The sequence below is a fragment of the Hemicordylus capensis genome, chromosome 1 (assembly GCF_027244095.1).
Source record: "Hemicordylus capensis ecotype Gifberg chromosome 1, rHemCap1.1.pri, whole genome shotgun sequence".
NCBI lineage: Eukaryota > Metazoa > Chordata > Lepidosauria > Squamata > Cordylidae > Hemicordylus > Hemicordylus capensis.
Window position 1 is genome coordinate 48,027,114 of NC_069657.1, and position 18,969 is coordinate 48,046,082.

Below are 18,969 nucleotides of genomic sequence, written 5' to 3' on the forward strand. Positions count from 1 at the left end.
GCCTTTCAAGCATGTCCCTTTTGTCCCATTGGATGGCTCCATTCACAAGGTCTGGCTGAGACTACATGCTTTCACCCCAGGGGAAGGGACTGCCCTCCCTCCAATTAAAAATTTCATAACAGGATCACTGAAAAAACCAAGGGTGCTCTTTAAATAGTCTGGGGTACCTCCAAACTGGTAGGCCACATCTGAACATCTACACACACACACACACACACACACGTTTATAGTCTATACAGTCCAAGGGAGCAGTACTGTACATGATTGATTGATTGATTGATTAAGTGCCGTCAAGTCGGTGTTGACTCTTAGCAGCCACATAGATGGATTATCTCCAGGATGATCTGTCTTCAACTTGGCCTTTAAGGTCTCTCAGTGGTGCATTCATTGCTGTTGTAACCGAGTCCCTCCATCTTGCTGCTGGTCGTCCTCTTCTTCTCTTTCTTTCAACTTTACCCAACATTATAGACTTCTCAAGGGAGCTGGGTCTTCACATAATGTGTCCAAAGTATGATAGTTTGAGCCTGGCCATTTGTGCCTCGAGTGAAAATTCCAGATTGATTTGTTCTATGATCCATTTGTTTGTTTTCCTGGCTGTCCATGGTATCCTCAAAAGTCTTCTGCAACACCAAAGTTCAAAAGCATCAGTGCTTTTTCTGTCTTCAAAGTCCAGCTTTCACATCCATAGAGTGTCACGGGGAAAACCAATGTCCGAATGATTCTAATCTTTGTAGAGATAGACATGTCACAGCCTCTAAATATCCTTTCCAAGGCCTTCATTGCAACCATACCAAGTGCTAGTCTGCGGCATATTTCTTGACTGCTGGATCCTTTACTGTTGATGGTCGATCCTAAAAGGCAGAAGCTATCCACCACTTCAATATCTTCATTGTCAATTCTGAGGCTGGTTGCTGTACCCGTTGTCATTAGTTTAGTCTTCTTTACATTTAATTGTAGTCCCATTTTTTCACTGTGCTCCTTGACTTTCATTACTAGAGCTTGTAGATCATCCGCATTCTCAGTTATCAGAGTGGTTTCATTAGCGTAATGCAAGTTATTGATGTTTCTTCCTCCAACTTTAAAACTGCGCTCATCTTCTTCCAATCCAGCTTCTCTCAGTAGATGTTTAGCATATAAATTGAATAAAGAAAGAGAAAGTGTACAGCCTTGTCTTACTCCTTTGCTGATCTGGAACTAGTCTGTTTCACCATGTTCTGTCTGGACTGTGGCTTTCTGTCCTGTGTATAGGTTTTTCATGAGACCAATGAGATGTTCTGGGATGCCCATTTTCCTAAGGATATTCCACGACATCATCGATGCAATCGAAGGCTTTTCTGTAGTCAATAAGGTACATATTGACTTCTTCCTGGTATTCTTTGGCTTTCTCAATTATCCAGCGTGCATCAGCAATGATGTCTTTTGTTCCTCTGCCTTTTCTGAAACCAGCTTGAACATCCGGCATTTCCATTTCCACATAAGGCTCTAATCTGTGTTGGATGATCCTGAGCATTATTTTGCTAGCATGTGAAATTAAGGATATTGTGCGATGGTTTGCACAATCTGTTAAGTCTCCTTTCTTTGGTATGGGTATGTAAACTGACCTCTTCAAATCTGTTGGCTACTGTGTTGCTCTCCTAATTTGCTGGCATAGTTTGGTTAGAGCCTTGACTGATTCTTCTTCTGTTGCCTGCCATATTTCTGTAGCTATTCCATCCATTCCTGTAGCCTTCTGACTTGGTAATTACTGTAGTGCTGATCTAACTTCATCTTCCTGTACTAGAGGTTCTTGCAAGTAGGGAATATCTTCTAGAGTATCTTGGATGTTGACATCCCTGCTGTACAGATTTTCAGGATACTCCTGTCTCTGATCTTCTCTGAGTCAGTTACTCCCTCTGAGTTCAGAGATCTTTTGGAAAACTTGCCTTGTTTTTCCATGTCTATTTCCATCCTCAAGGTCTTTACAGATGTCATTGTAGTATATTGCTCCTTGTCTCTTCTAACAGCTTTCTGAAATTCCCTATTAAGTTCCTTCCTGAGGTCTTTATCTTTCTTGACTTTGGCTTCTCTCCTCTTCTGGGCAATTTCCACCATCTGTTCTGACATCCATTTTGCTTTCTTCTGTTTCTTGGTCTTTGGCAGTCTCTTTTTACATTTATCCTTAACAACTTCTTTGATTTCATTCCACAGTTCCTCTGATTCCCTATCAATGAGGTGCAGAACTTCAAAGCAGTTCCTGATGTTCTCCTTGAAAATGGTGGGTACATTCTCAAGATCATATCATGGAATCTGGATAACTTTGGTTTCTGCTTTAGCTTGACTTGGAACTTGCACATGAGCAGTTCGTGATCGGTTCCACAATCAGGCCCCGGCCATGTCTTTGCTGTTATAACTGAGCTCTTTCACCTCCTTGCACCAATAATGTAATCAATTTTATTTCTGTGTACTCCATCTGGTGATGCCCATGTGTATAGGCGCTGCTTTGGTTGTTTGGTTGTTTGAAGAATGTGTTAGCAATGAAGAGATCATTGGCTTGGCAGAAACTAAGAAGTAATTCTCCTGCTTCATTTCTGTTTCCTAGGCCATATAGGCCGACTGTGTTTTCCTCCTTACCTTTTCCAACTTTGGCATTCCAGTCTCCAACCACCAGCATCACATCTTGCTTGCATGTTCTGTCAGTTTCAGACAGAACTTGAGCATAGCTGTGCATGGGGACCTTAAAAATACAGCAAATGTTCAGGCCAAGCAACCAGCCACCTGCTTTGCCCATCCAGACCCTTGCAACCCATGTCTTTCAAATTGCAGCACATGCGAAGTGCCACAGAAAACCTGGTTTGCTGGCCTCCCACCTCCTTCCAGCACACAAGTCCCACTGTTGATGGGTAGGTGCAATGGACAGAGACAGACACCAGATTTGTGGAGCTATGTATTGTCTATTTAATTGACTGGACTCGTTGTTGTCACAGCCAGGGTTTCCGCAGGTGTGTTCCTTATTGATGGGAAGCCCCCTGTGAATGGAGTCGGCACATTGTTATTTTTGATAAGTGCTGTGGTACCACTTCCACCACAGCCTAGCATATGTCCCCTTTGTGGGAAAACAATCTAGTTGTTCGATTTTGTGTGTGATTTTGATGGGTTTCATGTGTCTGTGTACAAATCACTGCAGTCCAGAATTACTTGAGGTCTCTCTTGCTGTCCCCATCTTGTCCTCCCATCCTTTTATTGGTGATGGACAAGGCGGGGGGCCCATGAGACACAGCGGAAAGCAGGCATTTGTCAATGTGTTTCTTTCCCTTTAAATGTAGGAGCTGCAGGGATGCAGTGTCCCTGTTGCCAAGCAGTAGCAGGTGGAGAAAGGAGACATCAGAGGGCAGGGTATTAGCTCCAAGAGGCATCCAGTGAGAAACACTGCCCTAGAGCTGACAGATTTCTGGGCTGGTCTGAGCAGCCCCCTCTATGGTTTTGGGAGGAGCAAGAGCACAAACCCCAGGTTATGGCGGTGGCAGCATTAGGATGAAACAATGGCCTTTTGTAACCCGAGATTTAAGCAGTGAAACTCACTACAAACTGAAGGTTTAAATTCAGGTTTGGGGTTGAAAATGGAGCTGCAGTTGTGTGATGAAGCCACAGTTTCACGCAGATTACCACAAACTCAAACCTCTGGCCCATTTACTTATGGTTTGGTTTTATGTGAGATTAAATTTACTTATGGTTTGGTTTTATGGGAGATTAAATCTTCTGCTAGACACACTTAACTTTGAAAGAAAGGAAAATTGATATGGCCATTTAGTCCACAAACTTGAGTTTATATTTTTGCTGTACAAACTAATTTGCTTATAAACAATGGTTACTACAATATGGTACCACAATATACCACAATGGTGTGTGTGTGTGTGTACCGACCTCAGAAAATTCATTATGTAACAGCTGCTTCCCCTACAAGTTAAAAGAAATAAAATAAACTGCCTCTATTCTATATAAAACTTATGACAGAGTTATCTGAAACTCAAAGCAGCCTCTAAAACATTAAATATCAGATAAAAATTTCAAGAACACAAGACACTCTGTGCAATTTTTTATGTACTGGGCTCAATTTTTTTTTTTTTTTTTTGCTGCTAAGACAAACTTTGTGACTCCAGTGCAAATAATTACCTGCGGGGAGTGGGGACATATTTCCTCCAAAACAGACCTCTTTACAAATAACTGTAAATGACTGGCAACACATTTACACTTTGGATTATTAGAATCACAGAGCTGGAGGAGAAATCTTGTAGTCCAAATCCCTACTCAATGCAGAGCTAACATAGCCCAAAGGATAGCTGTCCAGCATCTGCTTGAAGACCTCCTGTGAAGAAGATCCCACTCCCAGGTAACTGGTCCCATTGTCACATGGCTGTTACTGCTAAGAAATTTCTCCTAATGTTCAATTAGAACCTACCCTCCTGTAACATAAGATCATTAGATCTAATCCTGCTTTTTGTGGTAGCAGAGATAAATTCTTTGCTGCCTTCTATGTGACAGCCTTTCAGGTATTTGAAGAGTGCAATTATGTCCCTCAGCCTTCACTTCTCTAGGCTAAACATACCAAGTTCCTTCAACCTTTTCTCATATGATTTTTTTTCCAGATCCCTGACCATCTTCACTGCCCTAACATAACAGAAGAACAGCCCTGCTGGATCAGGCCCAAGGCCCATCTAATCCAGCTTCCTGTTTCACACAGTGGCCCAACAGATGCCGCTGGAAGCCACAGGCAAGAGTTGAGGGCATGCCCTTCCTCCTGCTGTTACTCCCCTGCAGCTGGTACTCAGAGGCATCCTGCCTTTGAGGCTGGAGGTGGTCTATAGCCCTCCAACTAGTAGCCATTGCTAGACCTCTCCTCCATGAAGTTATCCAAACCCCTCTTAAAGCCATCCAGGTTGTTGGCTGTCACCACATCTTGTGGCAGAGAATTCCACAAGTGGATTATGTGTTGTGTGAAAAAGTACTTCCGTTTGTTGGTCCTACATTTCTTGGCAATCAATTTTAGGGATGTGTGAACCGTCTGCAGGTTTGGGGGTTTGGTCCGGAGGTTTGGGGGTTTGGGATCGAACCGAATGCCCACCCCCCATTCCATCTGGACTGGAACCGAACCTCCAGACAAATCTGTGATTTTTAAAATTTTTTTAAAAATATATTTTTTAAAAATATCTGTAGCCCCTTTGGGGGGCTTCCTGTAGGCCGCGGGGTGTGTGTGCCTGTGAAGGATCCCTCGCAGAGCTCATTTGTGCATGTGTGGTGGCCATTTTGGAAAAAACAAAATGGCCACTGCACATGCTCAAATGACCTCTACGAGGCCGTGGGCCATGCCAGGCCCAAAATGGCCGCTGCATGCAGTTACAGAGGCCCAAAGCCATGGCAGTGATTTCAGAGGCCGGCAGGGGGAGGGGACCCCCCGCGGCCTACAGGAAGCCCCCCAAAGGGGCTACAGGTATTTTAAAAAAACATTATTATGATTATTATGATTATTTTATTTAAAAAATCATGAACCCCTCCCCTGGACCATACCGGGGAGTGGGGTGTTTCAATGGTGGCTGGACCACACCGATTCCGTGCACACCCCTAATCAATTTCATGGGATGACCCATGGTTGTAGTGTTATGTGGGAGGGAGAAAAAATTCTCTTTATCGACTATCTCCACACCATGCATGATTTCATAGACCTCTATCATGTCTCCCTGCAGTCATCATTTTCTAAGCTAAATAGCCCCACCTGTTGTAGTCTTGCCTCATAAGAAAGGTGCTCTAGGCCCCAATCATCTTGGTTGCCCTCTTCTGTACCTTTTCCAGTTCTACAATGTCCTTTTTTAGATGTGGTGACCAGAATTGTATGCAGTACTCAAGGTGTGGCCACACCATAGTTTTGTATAAGGGCAATATAATATTAGAAGTTTTATTTTCAATCCCCTTCCTAATGATTCCTAGCATGGAATTGGCCTTTTTCACAGCTGCCGCACATTGAGTCAACACTTTCAATCAGCTGTCCACCATGACCCCATGATCCCTCTCCTGGTCAGTCACTGACAGCTCAGATCCCATCAGCATATACTTGAAGTTGGGGTTTTTTGTCCCAGTGTGCATCACTTTACACTTGCTAACACTGAACCGCAGTTGCCATTTTGTCACCCACTCCCCCAGTTGGGAGAGATCCTTTTGGAGCTCCTCACAATCGGTTTTGGATTTCACTACCCTAAAGAGTTTGGTATCATCTGCAAATTTGGCCACCTCGCTCCTTACCCCTACTTCTAGATCATTTATGAATAAATTAAAAAGCACTGGTCCCAGTACAGATCCCTGGGGGACCCCACTTCTTATTTCCCTCCATTGTGAAAACTCTCCATTTATACCTACCCTCTGTTTCCTGTCCTTCAACCAGTAAGCAATCCACACATGTACTTGTCTCCTTATCCCATGACTCCTAAGTTTCCTCGAGAGTCTTTGATGAGGAACTTTGTTGAAAGCTTTTTGGAAGTCCAGGCATACTATGTCAACTGGATCACCTTTATCCACACACTTGTTGACACTCTCAAGAACTCCAAAAGGTCGGTGAGGCAAGATTTACCTTTGCAGAAGCCATGCTGGTTCTCTCCCAGCAGGGCTGTTCTTCTATGTGCTTAACAATTTTATCCTTTAGAATGCTTTCCATCATTTTTTCCTGGAACAGACATAAAGCTAACCGGCCTGTAATTTCCCGGATCGCCCCTGGATCCCTTCATGAAAATCGGTTTTACATTTGCTACTTTCCAGTCCTATGGTACAGAGCCTGATTATAGGGATAAGTTATATATTTTAGCAAGGAGGTTGGCAATTTCACATTTGAGTTCTTTGAGGACTCTCAGATGGATGCCATCTGGCCCTGGCAGTTTGCTAGTCTTCAATTTTTCCAGACATCTTAGAACATCAACTCTTGTCACTTCTATCTGACTCAGTTCTTTAGCCTCCGTCCCCAAAAAGCCTGGTTCAAGAACAGGTATATGCTCAGTATCCTCTGCCATGCAGACAGATGCAAATAACTCATTTAGCTTCTCTGCAACCTCCATATCCTCCCCCATTGTCTAACAGTTCGACTGCCTCCCTTGGAGGTTTCCTGCTTCTGATATATTTAAAGAAGTTTTTGTTATTTCTCTTCTGAACCTGTTCCAATTTGTCTATGTCCTTTTAAAAGTGTGGCACCCAGAACTGGACACAACACTCCAGATGAATTCTGACTAGTGTGGAATAAAATGGAACTACTACTCCTTGTGACTTGGAAATTATGGTCCTGTTAATGCAGCCTAAAATTACATTCACCTTTTTTGTAGCTGCATGGCACTGCTGACTCTTGCTCAGCGGGTGATCGATTTGCAATTCTGATATCCTTGTCACATGTGCTACTGTCAAGCCAGGTATTCCCCCACCCTATACCTGTGCATTTGATCCCCACCCACATTGCGGAATTTCATATTTCTCTGTCGAATTGCATTTAGTTAGCTTCACTGCTGGCTGATGGAGATTTTCTGCCAAGCGGCAGCTGTACAAGGACTACCTCATTCAGCAGCTGGGTACACTTGCTGGTTAGAACAGAGTCCACATACTCAGCTGCTGCTTAGCAGACGATCTCTGCTGGCCCCTCCTACCTTGTTTTCCCCTCAAAGATGAGCAAAAATCAGGAGTGTGCACAGCTTCCAAAACTGGGTAGGACATTCTAGATAAAAGTTGGAAGCTGGGATTTGGGAAGGATTTATTTGTGTAGGGGAAGCGTGTAGGGGAAGCAAGAACCCCCTACTAAATGGCCAAAGAAACACCTTTTAAAGTGGTGTATGTCTTAAATTAAGCAGGGGAAAGCAACCGGCCCCATGAAAATACAGCATAGCAACTCTGACAACTGAGCAAAGAGGCACCTTTCTAAAGTGGGGATTTTCTTTATTTAAAAGGGGGAGAGCAACTGGCCCTATATAAACCCAGCACAGCATCCCTCCAGTGCCTGTTGTTGGTGTCTATCTTATGTTTCTTTTTTAGGTTGTGAGCCCCATGGGGACAGGGAGCCATTTTATTTATTTATTTATATCTATGTGAACTGCTTTGGGAACTTTTGTTGAAAAGCAGTATATAAATATCCATCGTTGTATTCGTAATCTTGCTGGTGTTAGAGGTTGTTGATTTTTACCCACAATAGGTAAAACAGCAGAGCACTAAGGAATGAGCACACACTCCAGTTACAGAGTAGGTAGCAAGAGCATGGTTTGGATATTGCAGCTGTTTAGAGAAAACACATGGAGATCCTTGTGTGACTAAACACTAAATATTTATTGGTTAAATACACTTAGATAGGAAAGACCTATCTCTAATCTAAAGGACTACATAGTGGATAGGTAAGGAGAGAGAGAGAGATGTTTTCATCTGCTCTCTAGGAGGAAAGGAAGGATTGTGACTCAGCACAGGAAGTGCTGCAGAGTCAGTTCAGGGGGTCATAGAGTAGGGACAGATAGGGAGACCCTGACTCACTGTCTCTACTCCCAATGCCCCTAGTGGTCATTAGGACAGTTGGTGCAAAAGGTTGATGCACTGGAAGTTCATCTCCAACAGCTGGTGCCTATCTTGTGTTTCTTTTTAGATTTGTGAGCCCCTTGGGAAAAGGGAACCATCTTATTACTCCTTTCTCGCCCTTTGTCATGAACTCTGTCGCCTATTGAGATCATCTGGTGAGGTCCTGTTATGCTTGCCACTGGCTCCTTTGGTGGCAACTCAGGACCAGGCTTTCTCTGTGGCTGCTCCAAGGCTTTGGAATATGCTCCTTGTCAAAATAAGAGTATCGCCATCTCTGTTTGCTTTTAGGAAGACGTTCAAGTCACACCTGTTCTCTCAGGCTTTTAAATGAAATTAATTTTAAGCTTTGTGACTCCTGTGGATGTGGATGAGCTGATTGGAATGGTGCGACCTACTACCTGTCCTCCTGACTGTTGCCCGACATGGCTTATACTATCTTGCAGGGGGGTTGTGCTAGAAGGCCTGGTAGAAATTATTAATGCGTCTCTGAGGGAAGGCAGGATGCCTCCTTGTCTTAAGGAGGCAATTATTAGACCACTTCTGAAGAAGCCTACCTTGGATCCCTCAGAGCTGAGTGACTACAGGCCTGTTTCCAAGCTTCCATGGCTGAGCAAGGTAATTGAGAGGGTGGTGGCCTCCCAGCTCCAGACAGTGTTGGAGGAAACTGATTATCTAGACCCATTTCAAACTGGCTTTCAGGTGGGCTATGGGGTGGAGACTGCCTTGGTCGGCATGATAGATGATCTCCAATTGGGAATTGACAGAGAATGTGTGACTCTTTTGGTCCTTTTAGACCTCTTGGCGGCTTGGGTTTCTATACTATTGACCATAGTATCCTTCTGGAGCCTCTGAGGGGGTTGAGAGTGGGAGGCACTGCTTTGCGGTCATTCCACTCTTACCTCTTGGGCAGGTTCCACATGGTGTCCCTTGGAGACTGTTGTTCAAAATCTAAACTTTTGTATGGTGTCTCTCAGGGCTCCGTATTGTCTCTGATGTTGTTTAACATCTACATGAAACCTCTGGGAGAGATCATCAGGAGGTTTGGTTCAGGGTGCTATCAGTATGCTGATGACACCCAAATCTATTTCTCCATGTCAGCATCATCTGGAGAGGGCATAACCTCCCTAAATGCCTTCCTGGAGTTGGTAATGGGCTGGATGAGGGATAACAAACTGAGACTGAATCCAGATAAGATGGACGTACTCATTGTGCGGGGTCGAAACTCTGGAGATGAGTTTGATCTGCCTGTTCTGGATGGGGTCACACTTCCCCAGAAGGAACAGGTACACAGTTTGGGGGTGCTTCTCTGGGGGTGCTTCTGGATCCGAGCCTCTCCCTGGTGTCCCCAAGTTGAGGCAGTGGCCGGAAGTGCCTTCTATCAGCTTTGGCTGATACGCCAGCTGTGTCCGTTTCTTGAGATAAACAACCTCAGAACAGTGGTACATATGCTGGTAACCTCCAGACTGGATTACTGCAATGCACTCTATGTGGGGCTGCCCTTGTGTATAGTCCGGAAACTACAGCTGGTTCAGAATGCAGCAGCCAGGTTGGTCTCTGGGTCATCTCAGAGAGACCATATTACTCCTGTATTGAAAGAGCTATACTGGCTGCCGATGTGTTTCTGGGCAAAATACAAGGTGCTGGTTCAAACCTATAAAGCCCTAAATGGTTTGGGCCCTGGGTATTTAAGAGAATGTCTTCTTCGTTATGAACCCCACCACCCATTGAGATCATCAAGAGAGGTCCATCTGCAGTTGCCACCGACTTGTCTGGTGGCTACTTGGGGACGGGTCTTTTCCACTGTTGCCCCAAAACTTTGGAATGCACTCCCGGGTGAAATAAGAGCCTCCCCATCTCTGGCAACCTTTTAAAAGTCTTTAAAGCCGCACCTATTCACCCAGCCTTTTAATGAAATATTGTTTTAACAGTTTTAACATCATTTTAAAATGTTTTAAAATTCAGATTGTTGTAATGTTTTAACTTTTACTATATCATTTATTTTGTTTTAACCAGTGTTTTAAATTTTCTGTTGTCATTTATTTTAACTAATATTTTAACTTTTTGTTTGTTTGCATGTTGTAAACCTCCCAGAGACATGAGTTTTGGGTGGTATAGAAATATGTTAAATAAATAAATAAATAAATAAATAAATGTTTTTATTTTATGAAATTTTTAAAAACTTTTTTAAATCCTGTGACATTATTTTAATTGTTTTTACTCTGTTTTATATTTGTTGTTTGTTGTTTTAAATTGTGTATGCTGTCTAGAGATACACATATCAGGTGGTATATAAATATGATAAATAAAATAATTAAAACCATGCTGAGAATGTTTTCATTTGAAAAGTGGCATATACATAAAAGTAACAAGAATAATAATGGCTGATATCCTCACTAACCATGTGAAGATGATGTGTGCAAACTGCTTCTGCAGCACTTAGTAATCCAGAGTCCCACTTTGAGTATGGAGTAGGGGGAATTTCTCTGATTTCTCCTTCCGCTAGAAATGCTCTTTAGTGTCTGAAAATATGTCTCTGAGGGATTCTTGAAAATATGTCCCTGTGACAAAGACTGCTTCCTTGGGTACAAGAGATAAGCCAAAATCACCTCACCCCACATGCATGACAGTACTCTTGATTATTAAAAGCTGTGAAGAGCCAGTGTGGTGGAGTGGTCAGAGTGTTGGACTAGGACCATAGAGACTCAAGTTCAAATCCCCTGTTCAGCCATGAAACTCATTGGGTGACTCTGGGCCAGTCACTTATCTCTAGGCCTAACTTACCTCACAGGGTTGTTGTGAGGATAAACGTAACCATGGGCTCCTCAGAGGAAGGGCGGGATATATAGTAAATAAATAATACATGGTTGTGAGGATGTCAGCCAATCATTCCTTCCTTCCTTCCTTCTTCCTTCCTTCCTTCCTGTGAATCTACCTTGCTCATTTATGTAGCCAATAAGACAATAATTTGCTACTTATTGGGTGTGCCTTTCTTCAGTAGGCCCAGTTATGCTCTCTCTGTATGTGTGTGGTGTGTATGTGTGTTGGTTGGGCTTTGTTGTGATTTTCTTCTATTAAGTGTGCTTTGGTTTTCCACTGAAACATTGAATACTCTCAAGTGAATCCCCCCCCGCCAAACTCTACACCTTTCTTGCATCATAGCTATCCCCTAAAACAAATTAAGGTAGCTTTTGTTAATTGTTAAACTAATGGCCTTTTGGTGACCTATGTCAGAAATGTCAAATTTGTTTTCTACCTTTTCCTTTAATCAGTGGTCCATAACAAATGAATGAACCAAATTTCAGGACTGTAGCTCAAAAGGACATTTGAATGATTGAAATCCAATAAGAATGTCTAACCTTTGGTTGACCTCTGGTGAAAAGTGCAAGGGTCAGCTGTGGGATATTACCCCCTGCCCTCTTATAATGAATGAGGGTATCACATTTTAAGATTGTTGGCCTGTGAGAATTGTATTGTGTTGCATGAGCTATTTGGGTTAATTTTTGAAAATGAGGCAGAAGGAGGAAGAGATATTTGCCCAAGTCCACAAAACTATCTGTGTCAGAGTTTCAGAGGTAATAAGTAGACCTTGTCATTTGGGGAAGTCCACCTATGGTTGCCACCAGCTCATCTGGTAGTATCTCAGTGTTGGGCCTTCTCTATAGCTGCCCTGAAACTTTGGAACACACTTCCTTTGAGGGTGAGAAGGCTATCTCTAGTCTCTCTAGTGGTCTTTAGAAGGGCTCTTAAGACCCCCTTGTTTAATCAAGCCTTTGGCTAGCTGCTTTTTACTATTTTTATTGTTGTTGTTATTTTATCTGCTTTAATTGTGCATGGTATGTATGTATGTATTTATTTGATTTCTATACCACCCTTCCAAAAATGGCTCAGGGCGGTTCAACAGAGAAATAACAAATAAATAAGATAAACAATGTGATTTTATTGTTTTAATTTTTGTGTCATCTCCGTGAGACGCAAGTTTTTGGTGGCATTTATTTATTTATTTAGTACAAAAAAAAGTCCCTGGGCAGTTCACAATATAAAACCGTTAAAACATTAACATAATTAAAACAATTTAAAATACAATAAAAACTCTAAAACCAAAGCTTTAAAACTATAAACTAAAAAGCCTGACTAGACAGGTATGTTTTAAGGTCCTTCTTAAAAACATTCAGAGAAGGGTAAACTCTAATTTCGTTAGGAAGCATGTTCCAGAGTCCCGGGGCAACACTAAAAAAGGCATGGTCTCGAGTCGCCACCAACTGAGCCAGTGGCGGCAACAACCGGACCTCCACAGATGATCTTAACAGGCAGTGGGGTTGATGCAGAAGAAGGCGCTCTCTTAAATACCTTGGACCCAAGCCGTTTAGGGCTTTATAGGTAATAACCAGCACTTTGTATTTCGTCCGGAAACTTATTAGTAGGCAATGTTTAAAATGAGTCTAATATGTTCTCTTTAGGCAGCCCCAGAGACCAACCTAGCTGCTGCGTTCTGTACCAACTGCAATTTCCAAACTACGTACAAAGGCAGCCCAATGTAAATTGCATTGCAGTAGTCAAGTCTGGATGCTACCAGCATATGCACTACTGTTTTAAGGTTGTTTATCTCCAGAAATGGACGTATCAGCCAAACCTGATAGAAAGCACTCCTGGCCACTGCCTCAACCTGAGAAATCAGGGTTTGGGTCCAGAAGTACTCCCAGACTGTGTACCTGCTATTTCCGGGGGAGTGCAACCCTATCCAGAACAGGCACATCTAAACCACTTCCTAAGTCTCAACCTCCCACAATGAATACCTTCGTCTTGCTTGGATTCAGCCTCAGTTTGTTCTCCCTCATCCAGACCATTACCACCTCCAGGCAGGCATTTAGAGAAGTTAGGCCATTGCCTGATGAAGTTGACATGGAAAAATAGATTTGGGTGTCATCAGCATACTGATAACACCCTGCACCAAATCCCCTGATGATCTCTCCCAGCGGTTTCGTGTAGATGTTAAAAAGCACTGGAGACAGTATGGAGCCTTGTGGGACTCTAGACCATTGCTCTTGTTTTGAAGAGCAATATTCTCCAAGCAACACCATCTGGAACCTACCCTAGGAGCGGAACCACTGCAAAGTCGTGCCTCCCACTCCCAACACCTTCAGCGCCCCAGAAGGATAACATGGTCAATGGTATTGAAAGTCATCAAGAGATCAAAAAGTATCAGCAGACACACACTCCCCCTGTCAATTTCTAATTGGAGATCATCCAACAGGCCAACCAAGGCTGTGTCAACTCCGTAGCCCGCTCGAAAGCCAGTTTAAAATGGGTCCAGATAATCTACTTCTTCCAAGACATGCTGGAGCATCAGATGCCACCACCCTCTCAAACACCTTGTCCAACCATGGGAGATTTGAGACTAGCCTATAATTGCCCAATTCTGAGGAATCCAATGCAGGCCTCTTCAAGAGTGGTCTAATAATTGCCACCGAGACAAGGAGGCATCCTGCCCTCTCTCAGAGAAGCATTAATGATCTTAACAAGGCCATTTCCAATAACCTCGCGGTTAGATTGTTTAAGCCATGTTGGGCAAGGGCCTGAGAGAACAGGTGGTGAGGTGCAGTGTCCCAAGTATCTTGTCCACATCCTCAGGAGTAACAAACTGAAATTGATCCAATTTAACCACACAAGAGGAGCTGCTGGACACCTCCAAAATAGACTTTGTAGTAACTGCAGCATGTGGTTCAGCTCGAATATGAGAGATTTTATTTGCAAAAAAACTCATTAAAATGTCACAATGGGTAACAGATGGATCCAAATACTCATTCAGGAGAGGAGGGGCATGTACTAGCCCTCTCACAACCCTAGACAACTTAGCTGGATGTGAGCTTGAGGAAGCAATGCGGGCAGAAAAGAACCGTTTCTTTGCTGCACACATTGCCAGAGCATAGATCTGTTGTAGTCTGTCAGATTCAAGCCGCATCTTTTTCCACTTGCGCTCGAGCCATCTGCCTTGCTGCTTCAACTTCCCCGTAGTTCTTCCATATACCAAAGTGCTAATTTAGAAGCAGGTCAGAGAGGGCACTTAGGAGCAATCATGTCTATGGCCCTAGTGAGTTCATTATTCCAAGTCTGAACCAGGGCATCAGTAGAATCTCTGGCAGAACCAACCTTGAAACCTAAGGCTTCTTGGAATCCTATGGAATCCAATAACCTTTTTGGGTGGATCATCCTAATAGGACCTTCACCCCTGCGGAGGAGGGTTGAGGCTGTGAGTCCAGCTTTAACCAGATAGTGGTCTGTCTATGACAATTGGGAGATCACAGGACTCCCCACCCATGGAACACATTCCTGGCCAGAGGAAAAAAAAAAAACATATCAAGAGTGTGACCAGTAATGTGTATTGGTTCTGAGACCACCTGGGATAGGCCCATAGTTGTCATGGTCGCTATGAACTCCTGAGCTGATCCTGACAAATTGGTCCCAAAGTGAACATTAAAGTCCCCCAGAACTACAAGTCTGGGAGACTCCAACACCAGCTCTGAAACCAAGTCAGCCAGCTCAGTTTGGGGCTCTGTTGGGCAATGAGGTGAGCGGTATACCAACAGAAGTCCCAGTCTATCCTTGGTCTCCAGACATAGGTACACACATTCGATGAAGACCAATTCCCTGACAGGAACCCTGGTAAGGGAGAGATTAGTCTTATGCACCACAGCCACTCCTCCTCCCCGCCCATGTCTTCTCACTTGCTCTACAATTATCCTGTCAGGAGAAGCTGGGCCCAAACTGGAGCACTAGCCTCCCCAACCCAGGTCTCTGTAATACATACCAGGTCAGCTCCATCATCCACAATCAAATCATGGATGATTTCTGTTTTAGTTTGAACCAACCTGGCATTACAGAGAAGCAAGGTGAGGATCTGTGGGGGCTTAGTACAGCTCCCCAAGGTCAAAGAGCTGGCAGGGGGTGCTGGAAGGGGTGACAGATATTACATTTCTGATCTCCCTTCCCCTATAATTGCCTGCTACCTGCCAATGCCACATCTTCCTCTATTCCCCACCACCACTGGAATCACCCCAGGGACAGTGAAGATGCTATGCCCAATTCCAGGTTCACCAAAACACATACCTGCATAGAGTCTAGCAAATAAACAGAGAAGTTTTTAAAGCAGCAGCATAACTTGCCTCAGCTCTCTTCCCCACCCCTGAAGCCTGCCCCCAAAGGCAGCCCCTTTTGGCTGCCGGCTTCAGAGGCTGCCTACAGGTGGCCTACCCAGCAGCCCACTGTCAGCTGCGCTTCTGGCACAGCTCCTGGTTTTACAGGTATAGTGGCAACTAACTCCTCCTCTTGGCAGTAAACCCAGGTGAAAAGTATGTTACAATTAGCCTGAAGGGAGGAGGCAGCCCACAGAGTAACTGTTGGAAGTGAAGGACTATGCGCTGTCTCTTGTCTCAATGACATAGGAGGACAGACTAGTGAGTCAGAGAGCTAGAGGGTCAAGACATTGGTCATCCCTTCTCTACTGCTCCGACACTATCCCTTTAATTGCTGATCTCAGGGACTTCCTTCCTTCCTTCTTTCCACTTCCTCTTCTCTTCTTCTTCCCTTCCTTCTACCTTGCAACATGCAAGTAGGGTTGTGCGTTTTGTCCCCCCCCCCCGTTTTGTTTTTGGCCCGAATCCGAAACACCCCCATTTTGTTCTTTGTTCGAAATCAGCCAATCTGAAACACCCCAATTTTGTTCTTTGTTCGAAATTGCAAAATCCGAATCAGAAACGTTTTGGATTTTGAAAAATGGCCCAGGGGAAAAACTAGTGGGTGTGGGTGGTAGTGCCCAATGGGTGGAAACTACCACCCAAATTTCAGAGGAATTGGGCAAAGGGCTGATTTTTGGTGAATTTTTGAAGTATAGGATTGTCCCCATAGGGAAGAATGGAGATTTCAGCAAAAGTATAGGTTCATGTTGGGGGGAAAGGGGTGGCCCAGAGCAGAGTAGGGTGGGTGGTAGTTCCCAGTGGGGGCAAGGAAGCTGCCAGAATTATTTCAAAGGAACTGGGCAGAGGGCTGATTTTTAAAGATGTAATGGAGTTTGCGAGTCTGTAAAGTTCTTCCCCATAGGGAATGATGGACCTCCATAATTCCTGCCCCATAACTGCACTTGGGGGGCACCAGGGTGGCCCAGAGCAAGTGGTGGTGTAGAGCACATAGGGTGCCAATCACCCCCATGGGTTGCTAACCCATGGGGTACTGGGTTCTATTGTTTCTGAGATGTTTGAGTGTAGTTTCAGATTCTCTGGTAGCATGTGAGAGTGGATTCATGGTTTGTCATTGAAAATCTCATATGCTACCAGAGAATCTATACTCAGAACACCTCAGAAACAACATAACCCAGGACCCCATGGGTCAGCAACCCAAGGGGGTGGTTGGCACCCTGTGTGCACCCTCGCTCCTGGCTACCCCAGTGCCCCCCAGGTGGAGTCATGCGTCTTCTGAAACCTCCTTTATTCCCTGGGGGGGGGAACCTTAAAGAAGCGTAAACTTCAACAATTCCTAAGAAATCAGCCCTTTGCCCTATTCCTTTGGAATAGGGCAAGTGGCAGGCACCCCTTGGGGCACTGCCACCCAACCCATTGTTTTGCCCCTCAGGCCCCCTCTCTGCCCCGCATCTGCCCCAAAGACATTTCAACTTCAGAAATTCTTTAAAAATCAGCCCCTTTCCCAATTCCTTTGGAATCTGGATGGCAGCAGGCACCCATTGGGGCACTACCACCTGAACCACTCTTCTGCCCCCAAAGCCCCCTTTCTGCCCCAAATCCACCCCAAATAACATCAACATCACACATTAACAACAGCAGAGCTTTGGAAAAAATCAGGCAGATTTCCAAAGGTCATGCACATCCACATCCCTCCCACTCAAAATGCAATTGATCTAATCACAACAGTGTGAAACAACAACAATGAAATGCACACTGCCCCACTGGGCAATGAGGGTAAATGCACATTGCCCCACTAGACAATGAGGGTAAAATTTACCCTTAAATTTGCTTAAAAGGAATAAGGAGGCAATTGCCAGCAGATCAGCCCATGCTTTCGCTGGCCAATCTGCGGGCTGGAAGGGCTGGAAATTCAAACAGATGTCAAAACTCAAAATGGAGACTGAAGGAGAAAGACTTTTTGCAATTGCAAAATGGAGTTCCAAAACAGCCGAAACAACAAAACGTTTTGTATCCGAAACAGGGACGTTTTGTTTTGGCTACAAAATTTTCTGTTTTGAGCATTGGGTGTTTTGTTTTGGCTACAAAACAGCTGAAACGGCCTGTTTTGTGCACAAAACGTTTTGTATCCGAAACGAAACGCACATCCCTACATGCAAGCTCGTCTCCACTGCACCATGTGTGCAGAGATGCAGAATCCATCTCCATCCAGCTAGATAGATAGATTAGAGATCCTATCTTCTCACTTTCCTATCTAGAATGCAGTTCTCTAATAAATACTCCTTATATTGATTTGAAATTATGAACTGGCTCCAGGTTACTTTACTCTCTGCATACACACATGCCTAACTAAATTCCTCTGTGTTGTCCCTCTGTGCACTCTGCTATAATGAAAAAGGGTTTCTCTTACCAGAGAGAATTCCCAACAGTAACGACACACAAAACATCGAAAAAGTCCAGCAGAATCCCTTTGTAGGGGTGTGCACGGAACCGCACACCTGCGGTCCGGCAATGTGGAGGGGGTCCCTTTAAGGGCGGGGAGGGTTTACTTACCCCTCCTGCTGCTTTGCCCCCTCCAGCTCCCGTAGTTATTGTAGAAATTGGGGCGGCAGGATACCTCCCCGCCGCCCCTTCTTGCTCCGCAATTCAAAAGGCTGCAACAAGCCTTCTGCGCACGTGCACGCGGTGCGCGAGCTTCACGTCGACCCGGCGCGACGGGTAGACTGGGCCTCCGACCGCCTTGTCCCGGCGGGTAGACTGGGCCTCCGGCGGTCGGAGGTCCGGTCTACCTGTCGCGTCGGGTCGACGTGAAGCTTGCACGCCGCGCCGCATGCGCAGAAGGCTTGTTGCAGCCTTTTGAATTGCGGAGCAAGAAGGGGCAGTGGGGAGGTATCCTGCCACCCCAATTTCTACAATAACTACGGGCGCTGGAGCGGGCAAAGCGGCGGGAGGGGTGAGTAAACCCTCCCGGCCCTTAAAGGGTCCCCCTCCACCTGGACCGGACCGGCCAGGTCCGAACCGGTCCGGACGGTCCGGAGGCCTTTACAATGGCCTCCGGATTGGTCCGGACCCACCCCTACCCCTTTGCTGGCAGATCTCACAAGTGCCCTTGGCTGTCTACAGCTGAAAAACAAACTCATAAAGTAAGATGCGCGGGAGAAGTGGATCTCAACACTACAGCCCGTTACCAGTTCTTCTCCCCCGTTTACAAACATTCTAA

General features: G+C 44.8%; 1 long non-coding RNA gene across 1 annotated transcript in view; it reads left to right on the forward strand.

Annotated features, from left to right (window-relative positions):
- The first annotated feature begins 5,338 nt into the window (after positions 1-5,338).
- Positions 5,339-18,969, forward strand: part of LOC128340557 (uncharacterized) — a 28,343-nt gene continuing 14,712 nt past the window's right edge. The window contains exon 1 of the long non-coding RNA XR_008313795.1: positions 5,339-5,464. This is a non-coding gene — a long non-coding RNA (uncharacterized LOC128340557). The remainder of the gene's footprint in view (positions 5,465-18,969) is intronic.